The sequence below is a fragment of the Canis lupus genome, chromosome 22 (assembly GCF_003254725.2).
Source record: "Canis lupus dingo isolate Sandy chromosome 22, ASM325472v2, whole genome shotgun sequence".
In the NCBI taxonomy this organism is placed as follows: Eukaryota; Metazoa; Chordata; class Mammalia; order Carnivora; family Canidae; genus Canis; species Canis lupus.
In genome coordinates, this window is record NC_064264.1 from 41,336,360 (window position 1) to 41,351,046 (window position 14,687).

Below are 14,687 nucleotides of genomic sequence, written 5' to 3' on the forward strand. Positions count from 1 at the left end.
AGAAGAATTTTTGGATTGTGATAAATATTATGAAGGAAAGTTAGAATGATATAATGGAAAATTCTGTTGGTAGGAAGGTTAGCCAGGGCTATTAGGCAGGACTTCAGTGAGAAGATGATATGTATGTAACTGAGGCCTAAAGGTAGGAAGGGCTGAGCCACATGACAGGAGGGAAACAAGCTCTGAAGTGTACATTTGAAGCATGTCAAAAAGTGCAAGGCATCTCTTGTCAACATGATCAAGAGATCAAAAGGTGACTAGTTTCTTGTGAGTAAAGAAGAGAGAAGTTTCAGACAAGACTAAAGTGTGAGGAAGAGAGAGAAAACAAAAGACTACATGAATACTATTAGGTAATTCCATATATTTTCTGTGTATCTTTTAACTTTAGCAAGTTCAATTCCATTAGGGCTTGCAAATCTGCCATTATGGGATAATCATAACTTTTTTTTTTTTTTTGCCTAGGTCTTAGTTCAAGTAATGAATCGTCCATGGTAAGGTTTGTCTGCCCGGTAAAAAGTATGAATACATTTCTTCCATCTCTGGGTGCTTATTGTGTGTCAGGTTCTGAGGTAAGCTTCATATTATATTATTTAATCTTCATAATAAAGCATATTTAGGAACATGTCAGTTTTATAATTGAGAAAACAAAGGATAATAGAAGTTACACAAAACAAATGGTCTGCATAATTCTGTGGCATATATTCTCTCTACTGCAAAATCACTCTTAACATATGACAGTCCTTCTCCCAACCATCCACCTGTTCTGTCTCTAGCCCCTGGCTTCCTGGTCTCTATAAGTTGCTGGAATAAGTTAGAAGAGAAAGATTCCTGGTATCTAATTTTCGAAATTGTGGGAGGCTATTGATTCCCATACAATAGCAAAAATAACTCAAGCCTGGCTCAGAAAAGTTTGTTTTCATAAAAATAAATATGTATGAAGCACTTTTCCCCATTATACTATTATTGATCATCACCTCTAAATTCAATTTATTCCCTATCACTGTAACAATCTAAACCTTACCATAAAAATTTAGATCTCATAATAAGCAGTGGGCACAGATATACTAGCTTGAAGTGGGGGAAAAAAACACATTTCCAATGAATATAATAAATGCTTTCTATTCCACTAAGTTCACCTAGAAGTGGCAATCTCTAACATTTTGTGTGGATCTCTTGGGATATCTGATGGTATTCATGTTGAATTAGATTTAATTATATTAAAGTGTAGGAATACTTAATTTCCCAAACATGTTATGATTCTTACCCTAAAAAGTACACAGGTTAGGTTCAGTTGGCAGAACAGGACAATAACAACTTAGGTAACCCAAGAGAGGGGTACCAAGTAGTTGATATAAGAAAGAGAGTCTAGCAGGCAGTTTTGTTTTTTGAATACATGTTTTCAACATACTGTTACGTTCCAGTCTTAAAAGATTAGAATATATAATATATACAATTATATTATTTAAACAGTATCAACAATATAAATTGTCACAAAGTGACTATAACAAGGTACTTCCATAAACTTCATGAAGAAAGTTTTTGAAAAATATAGAGAAGACATAAATTAATGAAATGATAACCACGTTTATGATAGAAAGAATCAATAGGGTAAGGTTTTCATTTCTCTCCCAAAATAATCTAGAAAATTAGGGAAATTTCAATTAGAATGCTGAGTTTTTCACAGAGCTTGAAATATTGATTCTAAAATGTATTGGGAAAAGCAGGGGAACAAGAATAACTAATCATGTTTTGAAGAAGTACAAGGTTACAGAATTTGCCTTACCAGAGAGCTAGGCATATTATCAAAGTATAGTAGGAATAAATGTGGAATTGATGTAGGAAAAGATAAATAAACCTGTGTAGTCCCCTTGAGACATTATAAACAGGCCCACATATATATTGGAGGTCCTTGGGAAAATCACGGTATTTTCATGAAATAGTGCTGGAAAAATTAGTTACCAGCTTTTGAAAAAAGAATATGATAATTTCTGCAAACACAAAAATTCATTTACTGAGAAAAGAATTATGTTAAAATCATACAGTTAAAACACTGTCAGGAAAAAGAAGGAGAGTATCTGCATGACCAGACAGGTTAGTTATGCATTTCTTAAATAACACAAAAGGCAGCATAGCTTAAAAAAATGACATTTTAGGGCAGCCTAGGTGGCTCAAGCTTAGCGCCGCCTTCAGCCCAGGGTGTGATCCTGGAGTCCCGGGATCAAGTCCCACATCGGGCTCCCTAATGGAGCCTGTTTCTCCCTCTGCCTGTGTCTCTGCCTCTCTCTCTCTCTCTTCATGAATAAATAAATAAAATCTTAAAAAAAAATGACATTTTATATTAAAACACAAAACTTCTATTTATCTAAGGACACCATAAAAGAAGGAAATAAGCTATTCACTGAGAAGATACTTGCACACATATAAGCAACACTTATTAGTAACCAGAATGTATAAACTTTTACCAATAAGTATCAAAACACTAACAACTTAGTACAAAAATTGCCAAAGGTTAAAAACAGGCAATCAATAGAATAAAAACAAATGGAATATAAACCTATTCACTGATGCTCAACTTCACTTGAAACAATCAAATTCAATGAAAATTAGAATGAAATATAATTTCAACTCCATCAGAAACAGAAAGCACTAAAAAATCTAACACCATATCTTGAAAGGATTTGGAGCAACTGAAACTTTAATATACTGCTCGGGAAGTTGTACAACTATAATTCTTTTGGAAAATTTGGCAAGTTTTAGCAAAATTAACAATGTACATGCCTATGACTCAATTTAACTCAGACATCTTTAAAAATGTCTAGAATCTACATCAAAAACAAAAGTAAAATGTGCTTATATTTTTAAGAATAAAGAACTCTAAATTTTTATCAACAGTGATAATGAATGGAGCTGTATAATAAACTTGAATGAATCTCAGACATAGTATAATAGAAAAAAAGAAATTTTCTTTTTTTAAGATTTATTTATTTATTTATTTATTTATTTATTTATTTATTTATAATATACATAGAGAGAGAGACAGAGAGAGAGAGGCAGAGACACAGGAGGAGGGAGAAGCAGGCTCTATTCCAGGAGCCAGATGCGGGACTGAATCCCAGGACTCTAGGATCCCGTCCTGGGCCAAAGGCAGGCGCTAAACCGCTGAGCCACCCAGGGATCCCCAAAAAGAAATTTTCTAAAAAAAGAGTGATAGTAAAGATATAAAAATTATATTTTAATAAATATTTATATGGATAAGATACAGATAAATTTAGAAACAGATGTAGATGGAGGACTGCAAATAAATTGTTAATAATTATCATGGGTACTAGAATAGTAAGTGAATAGTACCTATTTTTCCAGGAATTTTCCATATATCACTTATTTTATATTTACTACTTCCCACTAGATAACTTTATATTTATTATGCATATAAGAAAATTGTCCATTATTTTCCATCAATAATACATTACTGAGTTCTTAATTCTGATTTGTTCTGAATACTGGGAATTGATATATAAACTCCCACCCTTTTACAAGCAAAGCTGAGAACAAGTTGTCAGCTCCAAATGTATATGTTCTTGGAAGATCAGATTGTGAAACAATTGAAATACATATTTTATCAAGATTAAAGCTTGCACATGAAAGCTCCCTCTCCTATTGTTTCTACAGATCCAAAGCTAGCATGTTGTTAACATCAACCCAACACTAACCTGTATTGCCCACCTTGCAATACCACTGCAAAATCATTTCAGTCTATTAGTGTTCTCCCTTTAATTTCTTCCATAGTGCATTGGTTAAAATAACAGCTTTAACTGATCAACAGAATGGTTTGTTTTGTTTTGGAAAGGGTCAACTGGCAATCCAGGGGACCTGTTCTATGTTTTGTTTCTAGAAACTAAAGAACAAGCGATTTTAAATTTTTTCAGTGTTCTCCAAACTCTCTCTCCTGTTAAACCTGTTTAACATCTCAAAAAATGTTTTCTCAGTCATTGAAACAAATTTTTAGATAAATTAAAAACTATGATAGAGTTTTACTAAAGGAATTATTTCCTAGTCTTTTTGCAACCAAAATTTAATTAGTGGTGATGATGACATTATTGCTACTTTGTCCCCTTTGTAGCTATATTCATATAGAACACAGCTAAAAATTGTATTCATGCTATTAAAAGGCAGTGATGTTGGTGGCAGATAAAAAAACATGCTGAGAACAGCTGGGTTTTTTTAAGAGGACATATTTTCTGGGTCTTCTATTTGAAAAATAATCTTTAAAACACATATTTAATCAATTTACATTCATCCAATTTGATTTATTATTTATGTATATTGTACCTGAATTTTGCTCCTTTTTATTCCCTTCAATTCATAACATCTTTCTGCTAATTTATATAGTACCAGATATGAGGAAAGGTGAAGACACAAGAATTGGATTAAGAAATGCTAATTTTTTTTTCAGATTTATCACTTGGTAGTGACCATATGGAGCACTGTGATACAAAATGAAAATTGAGGGTTATTTGAAAGGATGTGAGGAGTTGGGAAGGAACACACCCCGCAGGGGCTAATGTTTTATGTCTTCTCTATCACTGATTAAAAGGTGATTTAAAAGCTCACTTCTGTTATATTGCCCATGATGCTACCCTATGAATCTAACAATTTTACTGTGGACAGAATCCCTGCTTTCCTTGATATCATATGGCAAAACTTCCATAGTAATCATTCCTTATAAAAACTCTTATTTCAAAAATCTTTTGCATGTCTTCATCTGCAAGCAAATGTCCTACACGTCCATTCACTCTGAAACCTTTTATATGTACTGCTGCAACTCTCATCCCATGAACATTTTCAAGGAACAATTGGTCTACATCTTTGGTTTCTCTCAACCAGTCAAGTAAATCCTATTTGCTCACTTAAATTTTAATCTTTCTTAAGATGAAAAAGTGTGGTCAGCATTTCTGGCTTCCAAAAATCATTTCAAATTGTTCCATCCTCTTTTAAATTTTAATAGCTCCCATTACTCCAAAAAGAATATTACTTTGAGATTCATGCTCCCTCACTAAACTATCTTCTATTGCTTGCCATTGTCATTACGTAGGTAGATGGATGTCTTCTATAAATGTGAGGGTGGCTTGCCAAATACTAACTAAATCTTGACACATTAATTTCAAGGTGTAAAATCAAGAAGTATGCCTCACCTTTTTGTCTGAGGACTACCTCTGTGAGGTTAAGGATGAGGAATTTCATCATATTTAACAATGAGAAGACATAATTTCCATGCTTAGCAAACATGCTTTGAAAAACCCATTGTATTAAAACTAATGGTGGAAATTGAGTTATACATAGGATTTCACAAGCCTTAAATTAGAAGTTCATGACCACAGAGCCCTGTGTATGTGGCTTGCATGTGAAATGACACTTGCAGAGTACCATAGATAGATATCTGTAGCAGGAATAAATTGGATTGATTTAAAAGGATAAACTAATACATGGGTGATTCTGATGGAATTTTTCTCTGCATTTCAGTGAGACCCTAAAACATTTTTATTCATTGGCCAAACCCTGGAAAACAGTAAGAATTTTGATAAATGTATATGTAGAAGACACATTATTTCAAACACAAGTAATTATAGGAAAAAAATTCATAAGGGAAGGGAAAGCATGAAAAGTTTATTTTCACAAAAGTTTTAGTGAGTGGATTCTATGAATGGTTAATGGTTTGGATCACATTTTGAAACACTGGAAAGTTTTGTTTGTTTGTTTTTTTATTTGGATCACAGGATTTTTGAACAAAGATGTGTTTTGGGAAGATCAGTTTTTAAGTGGAACTCCAAAGGATAAATCAGAGCAGAAGAAAACAACTGGTGTTGGCGGGCCAATTATTAAGCCTTTACAAGAGTCAAAGTGAGAGGTATGGAAAAGCTGATGTAGGAGGGTGACAATGGGAAAGGAAAAAAGAAAGAAAGAGCATGCAGGAAACCAAATAATTGAATAACTGATAAGGGACTAGAAGAGTGTAGAAAAGGTGTGCTTTTATTTATTTATTTATTTATTTATTTATTTTTAATTTTTATTTATTTATGATAGTCACAGAGAGAGAGAGAGAGGCAGAGACATAGGCAGAGGGAAAAGCAGGCTCCATGCACCGGGAGTCTGATGTGGGATTCGATCCCGGGTCTCCAGGATCGCGCCCTGGGCCAAAGGCAGGAGCCAAACCACTGCACCACCCAGGGATCCCTGTGTGCTTTTATTTTTAACTGAAAAATGTGAAGTTATTTAGCAAAGGTTTTCATGTTTAGGTCATAGTCATGACATTCACTGTGAAATGTCAGTATTTAGATGTCAATGTGCACATTTAGGTAAAAATATTCACAGATTAAAGATGTAGTTTGACAGAGACCTGATCTATCTAAATGAAGGATCATGATGACCAGCACATGTACATGACAATATATACTAAAAGCAAAATACTGACAGCTCAAGTCACAAACAAAACCACTTAATTCAAACAAGTACATCATTTCCTAAAATATGCCCATTTTTCTCACTTGCCAGCATAAGGCTTTATTTCCCTTTACCACTGTATTCTTGGACAGCTGAAAATATTGACTGAACATTATCAATATTCCCTGGTTATTGTTTTAAATATAACTTTAAACTTAGTTACCTTGTATCTTTTCTGTATAACTCTACCTAACCTTACCTTGACATTCCTCAAATAGACCAAAATCACAGCCCAAATGTCTAATTCCTCTCTCTCCTTCCCTGTCTCATTTTAGCCTTCATTCCGATCTCGATCCACATTTGAAAACAGAGAGCAGGGAACTGGAGAGGAGATTTAAAAAGTAGTGAGGTTTAAAATATTAATATACTTAAAAATTCTCTCACAGAAATTACTGACACTGATTCATAAAGACCATTGTCATGCATTGAGTTATGTCCCTCCCCCCAAAAATACATAGAAGTTCTAATTCCAGGAACCTGTGACTGGGACCTGATTTGGAAATAGGGTCTTTGTAGATGTAATCAAATTACATACAGGTTATACTAGTTTAGGGGAGGCCCTACTCCACCGATTATTGTCCTTATAATGAAAAGGAAATCTTCATACAGATACACAAATGGGAGACCCATGTGAAAATGGAGCAGGCATTGAGCTACACATTTACAAGCCAAGGAATGACAAGGTTTGCTGGCAACCACCAGAAGCTGAAAGTGGTAAGGATGTTTCCTCCTTTAGAGCTTTTGAAGAAAGTATGGCCCTACCAACAACTTGATTATAGATTTCTAGCCTCCAAAACTGTGAAAGAATACATTTCTATTGTTCAAGCCACTCAGTGTGTGGTGCTTTGTCAGGTAGTCCTAGGAAACTAATATAGCCACTCAGTGGCATTTGTAGTATTCTAAAACTTCCCACATATTTATACATTTTTATATTTATATTTTCACCAAGTATTTTGTAAGATCACAGTTTTTTTAATCTCCCATTTTATTATGATGTCTCATTTATTGCAATATGTGCAATTTCTATAAATTTTAAGCCTGGTATTTTTTTTCTAAATTGAGTGCTGTAATTTTATTAATTTAATGAATTTCAAATATGCTCAAGAGACTATATATATATATATACATATATATACATATATATGCTATATATATACACTATAGCATATATATATACACACTATACTATGTGTATAGTACATACACTTATATACTATATATGTATATATATGCTATAGTGTGTGTGTGTGTGTGTGTGTATATATATATATATATATATATATATATATATATATGACTGCTACCAAAACTATATATTGTGAATGAAGTGATATAGCCTTATAACAGGTCATATTCTGTTCTTTTACCCTTTATAAATGTTACTTTCTTACCCTTTATAAAAAGAACTGAAGGGTAATGTAACTGTCACATTCTGAAAAAACGATAGCTGATAGATAGATAGATGATAGATAGATGATAGATAGATGATAGATATATAGATAATAGGAAGATAAGGTCATTATTTCTGCAAGAAAAAAGAATTTTTTCTCTAGTTGAGGTGTAAGTTAGGAGATGGGGCAGATAATGTGATATTTTCCTACCAAAAATACTCAATAAAACAAATCAAAAGAAAAAAAAATCAAAAGGATGTTGAGGAGAAACTTGCTACAGAATAAAATCAACACAGCCAAATAGCTTTATTTTATTTAGAACATAAAGGAAATATGTTTTCTGATAATCAGTGTATAACGGTTTATGATGTAGCTTCTTCAAATCAAATATTTAAGGACATAAAGTGAATAGGTAATATGTTAATACTAAGATGAATTAAAGAGTCCTTGCTTTGATGGGGGTCTTAAATCACAGCTGTGAGATTGACAGTTTAGAAGATACACAATCCTAAAACAAAACAGAATCTCAAAGGAAGAACTGTTCCTAAATTTGAGAACATTAAATTACTAATTTGATTTATGCCTTCTTTAAAATTCATGACCAACTCAAAAATTAATACAAGCTTAGATATATTTATATAAATACAAATCATTCAACGAATATTTATTGTTTGCTGTATTCTAGGAATATTCCACATGATTGGAACATATAAAGGAACAAAATATACATAAAAGTGTCTGCCAATAGGCAATAAACAAAATATAGAATAAATATATAGAAAACTTAATATGATTGGTTAAACATCCTATGAAACATACAGAACAGAATAACTGGGATTTTAAAATCTAGGTGGCATTGGGTTTTAAATAGGGATGGCAAAATAGTTTTCATTGAGAAATAACAGTTAAAGAAAGTCTCTATTAAGCCCATGGTAAGATCTACATGAAGTAAAAGCTGCACTTTTTTTTTTTCTTTTTTTTTTTTAATATCCTAAATGGTAAAGAAAGGTTTGGGACCATTTGGAAAATGTGTTAGGCTGTCAAATCTGAGGATATAAACCAGTATTTTGTTAAGGCATTGAATCTATCTCTAGGAGTACCATTTAGACTACAGAATTAAAGCATTGGGCACAGTTTTATTAGGAACATGGAAAATGCATTACTTCACAAGTGATCACATTCTCTTTGAGGTATTTGAATACAGAATTTAATTAAAAGGTATCACAATTAGATAATCAATAGCCTCTGCCACAGAACTGATTATCATGCAGAAAATGCAGGCGTTCCATTCCCTCTGAAAGAAAATTTTCTCACTGCACTGTTTAATTTCAGCCATTTTATCCTCAAACTTACAACATTCTCACAAATGAAGTAACTGATAAAGGTAAAGGAGGATTTTAATGCTGAATGGGCCGAATAATAATTTTTAAAAACCCACAGTGCATTAAAATATTTTCAAAATAAGTTTCAGATAAAAATATATAAAGGTCTTCTGCCACAACGACCATTAAAGAAATCATTTAAAATTTCTTAATTTTTAAGGAAATTAGGTGTTAGAAACATATGTAGGATTAAGTCAAGCAATTCATCCTAACAAGTCTACATCTCAGGACAGTATGGGTTTTGCTGAATATACAAGCCATGCAGCCAAAAATATAAATGCGTAGAGTATCTAAAAGAAAAAAACAGCAAATACCTCATAACAAATCAATATTTTATGTGTGTTTAACTAATTGACTTAATAAAAGACTTTGCAACACAGTCCAGGTGGTTTACTTTATTTCTTCACTCCTTCCTTTCCTTAATGATTGCTCACATTAGCGTATTATATTAAGTAAACCTTAATTTAATTCATTAACTGTAAGACTGAGGTCTTAAACAATCAAGGCAAGTCTCTATGTAGTAAATTATTTTCTACCAGGAATTAAATTTACTGTTGATACATATACATTTTTATGTACTGTGAAGTCTAATTAGGTTTTGGAAAAACCTGGCTATTGAATTCCACAGGTTTGAATACATACAAGTCTATCTCTATTTGAATCAATTCTTTCTTTCTTTCTTTCTTTCTTTCTTTCTTTCTTTCTTTCTTTCTTTCTTTCTCTTTCTTTCTTTCTTTCTTTCTTTTCTTTCTTTCTCTTTCTTTCTTTCTCTCTTTCTTTTTCTTTCTTTCTTTCTTTCTTTCTTCTTTCTTTCTTTCTTTCTTTCTTTCTTTCTTTCTTTCTTTCTTCTTCTTTTTCTCTCTCTCTTTCTTTCTTTCCTCCTTTTTTTCTCTTTCTTTCCTTCTTATTTTCTTCCTTTCTTTCTGAAATATGACCATAATTACCGATCTTTTTAAAATCACATTTTGGAGAAATCCATAAGGATGTTCTGATACCTTTATTATCATAAAATTTGCACTGGATATTAGGAATATATGAGGAGTGTAGATAGCTATCTAATAGGATGGCTGTTCTGCCTCTCTCAACAACTTGTATGAAGCTCAATAAAACATGAAAATATTTTGTACATTTTAATGGAAAATGTTACTTAACCTTGTTTTTTCTATGAGGCTCATCTACCACAATGCTAAATGATTTGAATTTCTCTAGATTAATTCTTTCTTTATTGCATGCAACATACTTTTTACTCTTTAATCATCTTTCAGTACCTTAAGCATGTTCTATGGCAAATAAAAATAGATGCTCAAACTTTTTTCCTGTTTAATATCTGAAGTTAGTCTTAGTGTTAATAGATAGACATCTCTCTTTCTCTCTCCCTCTGTGCATGGGAAGAGGGGGCATGAGTCTGTGGGTAGATGAGTGGGTGTGTGTGGGTGTGTGTGTGTCTTGTATTGCTAAAGATAAGGCACTGGGTGTGTTTACACAGTTTACTTGTGTATCTCATACAACCTTAACTAAAGATCATGGCAAATTAACTGATCAGAAGAGTAGTTTAAATAATGCCAATTTCTACACAGAGAAAGTAAAATATAACATAATTAAAATATAGGAAAACTTATGTGACCAATATAATTTTGAAATCCAGCCTGTTAAAAACTAATTTATCTCAGGAAGGTAAGAGGTATATGAAGAAGAGACACTAATATTTTAAAAATAACACTTAAAATTCAAATTTGGTATATAGAATTTAAAAATGCAACTGGATGTTAGAAGTATATTTCACAAACAAATATGCCATTTTTTTTTCTGTATTAGGCTTTTCTGCTCCCAAATAAAAATGTTCATTATAACAAAGAATATCACAGCATTGTGACATGTGGCCTATCAGTTAGATTCCCATTTTATTAACCCTCCCTATTTAATAATGGTCTTAATGAGTTATGCTGAATTTTGTTCCAACCATCAACTATTGAAATCTTTTCCAGAAATATATTATAGCATATATTACTATAATATTTTCCAGAAATATATTATATATTTCTATAATTATAGAAGTATAAAATAATTATGTATTACTATAATATTTTTCAGAAATATATTATAGCATATATTACTCTTTGAAACTTCATGAATTACATGTAACACATTCTTTTCAGGTAATTCATGGTATGAAGTTTGTTCTGATGATTCTTTTTCATTTTTACTAGGTTCTTATGAGAGGAAATAAAAATAGTGATACCATGTTAAAAGACTATTAAAGCAGTGGTGCAATTGGATTATTAAATTGGGTTCTGAGATCAGACAGAAATACATGGAAAGCTGTCCTTATCCTTATTAGCTGTGTTACTTTGAGCTTCAGTTTCCTTATCTGCAAAATATCTAATAATAATAATAATAATAATATCTTATTCATAAGAGTGTCTTGAAGATTTAAGGAAATAATGAACGTTCTTATCTCAGTAACTTGTTTACAAGGTTAAATAATTTTTAAAAGATGATTTTGTTTTCATTTGTATTATTGATGATAAGGATCATTTAAATCTTATCTTCCCAATTCTTCCTTTTCCCTGTTAGAGATAATTTGCCTTATTAGAGTATATAATTGTTAATTCATAGATAATATTCCTTTTGTAACCTTGTGAAAGCCTAATTGTCCTTTTAAAAATGCCTTCTAGAAGTAAGGATAAAAGTTATGAAAGGTATCTACTGCCTGTGTCGCTATGGCCTTACCTAGGGCCAAGAAGGAAGATGTGAGGCTCTTTGTACATGACAGAGAAACTGTGTTTTCAATTGTCTCCCTAAAAGTGAGAAGCAAGGGAGGATATTGTGATAGGAGGACTATAAGGACATTGGTCCCTTAGCACTTTCACAGAGCCACATTTGTCACTAGTCCCTGGTTTAAGCCACTTCAGATGGTCGATTTTTCACCCATAAATTGCACAGTTTCAATCTTTTTTTGCTCGTTAGCTTGCTTACTCTCTCTGCATGCTTTGTATGAGAGCCTTGTATCTGACGTTTCAGACACAGAGCATTTTTGCCAAGAATAGTGTTTTTGTGTATTCATGCCAGAGCCTCATGTATTTACGACTATTTTTCTTTCCTCAATCTCTGACCAAGAAGAGAACAAGACCCTGATGAATGTCAAGTAACTCAAAGATATGAATACCAAGTTGGTCTGAGTGACACGAGAAAGGTGAATTATTGAACATAAATGGATCATGTCAGCAAAGACTTGTGACTGGAATATGTAAGAGTTTATACTCTTTTTCCCTTTAAGACATCAGAAATGGAAAAAATATGGATGCAATGTTTTAAATTATACTCTGAAGAAGAACAATAAATAATTTCAAACAACATAAGATAAGCATCTAACTGGTATATTCTGAATAATTAAAATGTAGCTGTCAAATGAAACAGAGTGTTTCCATCTAGTTTTATATAAATATTTAAATATTGGCTGTATGACTCACCAGGTAATTAAGTCCTGTGAGTAAACAAGACATTACTGACACAATCAACCGGAAGATATATTTACAGACATGAAGTGGCCTATAGTTCTAGTAAAAATGTTTGGGTTCCTGTTATATAAATGAATAAGACTAGAAATAATCACTTTTCTCACAAAAGGCATATAGATATATTTATTTTAGATACATCTTTATTCATCTATGGCTAACTAATTAGAATTAGTATGTTCTCATTCATTCATTTGACAAAGTGCACATATAATTAGCTAGCTTATGTGGGGCTTTAAAATTTCTGTTAGTGATTATCTCATTTTAGAGGATGAAGCAATAAGAGCTAACTGTTTACCTATTTCTGGAGAATTTTCTATAAATTATGTCTCAGAAAAAAAGTATTTAAAAGTTGGTAATTTTGAGTGAATAGAAATGCTGGCTTTACTGGTCAATGCTTATCTGTATTTTTCCTTTTTAAATTCATTAGTTTCTACTAACTCAGTTGCCCAAAGAAAAGAAAACCAATTGAACTGATAATAGTTATGTGTCAATTCTATAAGTGATTCCTTGAAAGAGAAAACAATGAATTGACAGCTCCTTCTTCTGAAGTAATAGCCTTGAAAGAATGAGATCAGTGTGGATTTTACCCAGTCATCATCGATGTGTCCGGGGGAAGCAGATGATACACATTCCGATGCATCATCAGAAAATAGGGCTGTTAAGGTTCTCCTATATTTATTCTGTTCAGATATTACTTAAAACCCATTCTCTGACTACACTTCTGAATAGGATATGGGTCTTCAATGGCTTAATAGCCAACATTTTATATAGGGAGCTATTAAAACCATGTTCAAGTGCTTCACTTGGCAAGAGCAAGCGAAAGGAACAAGAGAGTTGGCACCACTGATTTACCTCTTCCTTCTTTGTCAGTTATATTATTTAAGTAGTCGTATTACCACTCACCTTTAACCCTTACACCTTCCCCAGTGACACAAACATACTTCCTTTAAGTGTATGCTGCTCTTGTTTAACTTGACTTAGAGAATATAGTTTTCTAGTTAATTTAAAAGTTATTCTGTAACAAACACTGGGTAAATGACACATATATAATGGTGTTAAAGTAGACATGTCCCAGTATTTAAATATAGGGAAAGATAATTTTACTCAAGTCAGTTTTTCATGGGAGACTCCACTAGGGAATTAAAAGATATAAAATGGCCATATGCAGAATCTTGACATTCTATGAAATTGCTTTAGTCACTTAATTCACTTTTAGCTAATACAGGATCCTATACAAGCTCTTATACTTCAGAATAGCTCCAATAGAATTTTTTTCATTGAGGGAAATATTACATAATCTGTGACATCCAATATGACCATCACTAACCATACTAAGGTATTGAACAGTTGAAATATAGCTTGTGTGCTTGAAAACTGAATTTTAAATTTTACTTATTTCAGTTGATTTTAAATGAACTTCAAATAGACATAGCTAACCTTTAGCTATTATATATATATATATATTCATTTTAGTTATTTATAATTACATATATTATAATTACATTTATTTATATATTCTGTGTATGTGTACGCCACAAAAGTAATGTTCCTTCTCAGTGTATCATTCCAGAGAATACATGTTGTTGATATATTTTATTATTGGTAGCATTCACCTTGTTCAACTGATTAAGATGACTTCCATAAGACATTCTTTTTTTGTGTGATAAATAACCATCTTAAGGGTAAATAATTTGAAATTGCTATTATCCTATTTTTCCTCAAACTTTTGCCTAATAATTTTATCACCCAATTATTTCCTCAGAATAAACTCACAGATGTTTTTTCCTTATGTGAGTTATAATTCTGTGAAATCATTATTTATTTTATTACTCAAATTGTTCCATTGCTGACTTTTGGAAGTTATATATGCAAAATAATATTTTGAAATTTCTTAAGAT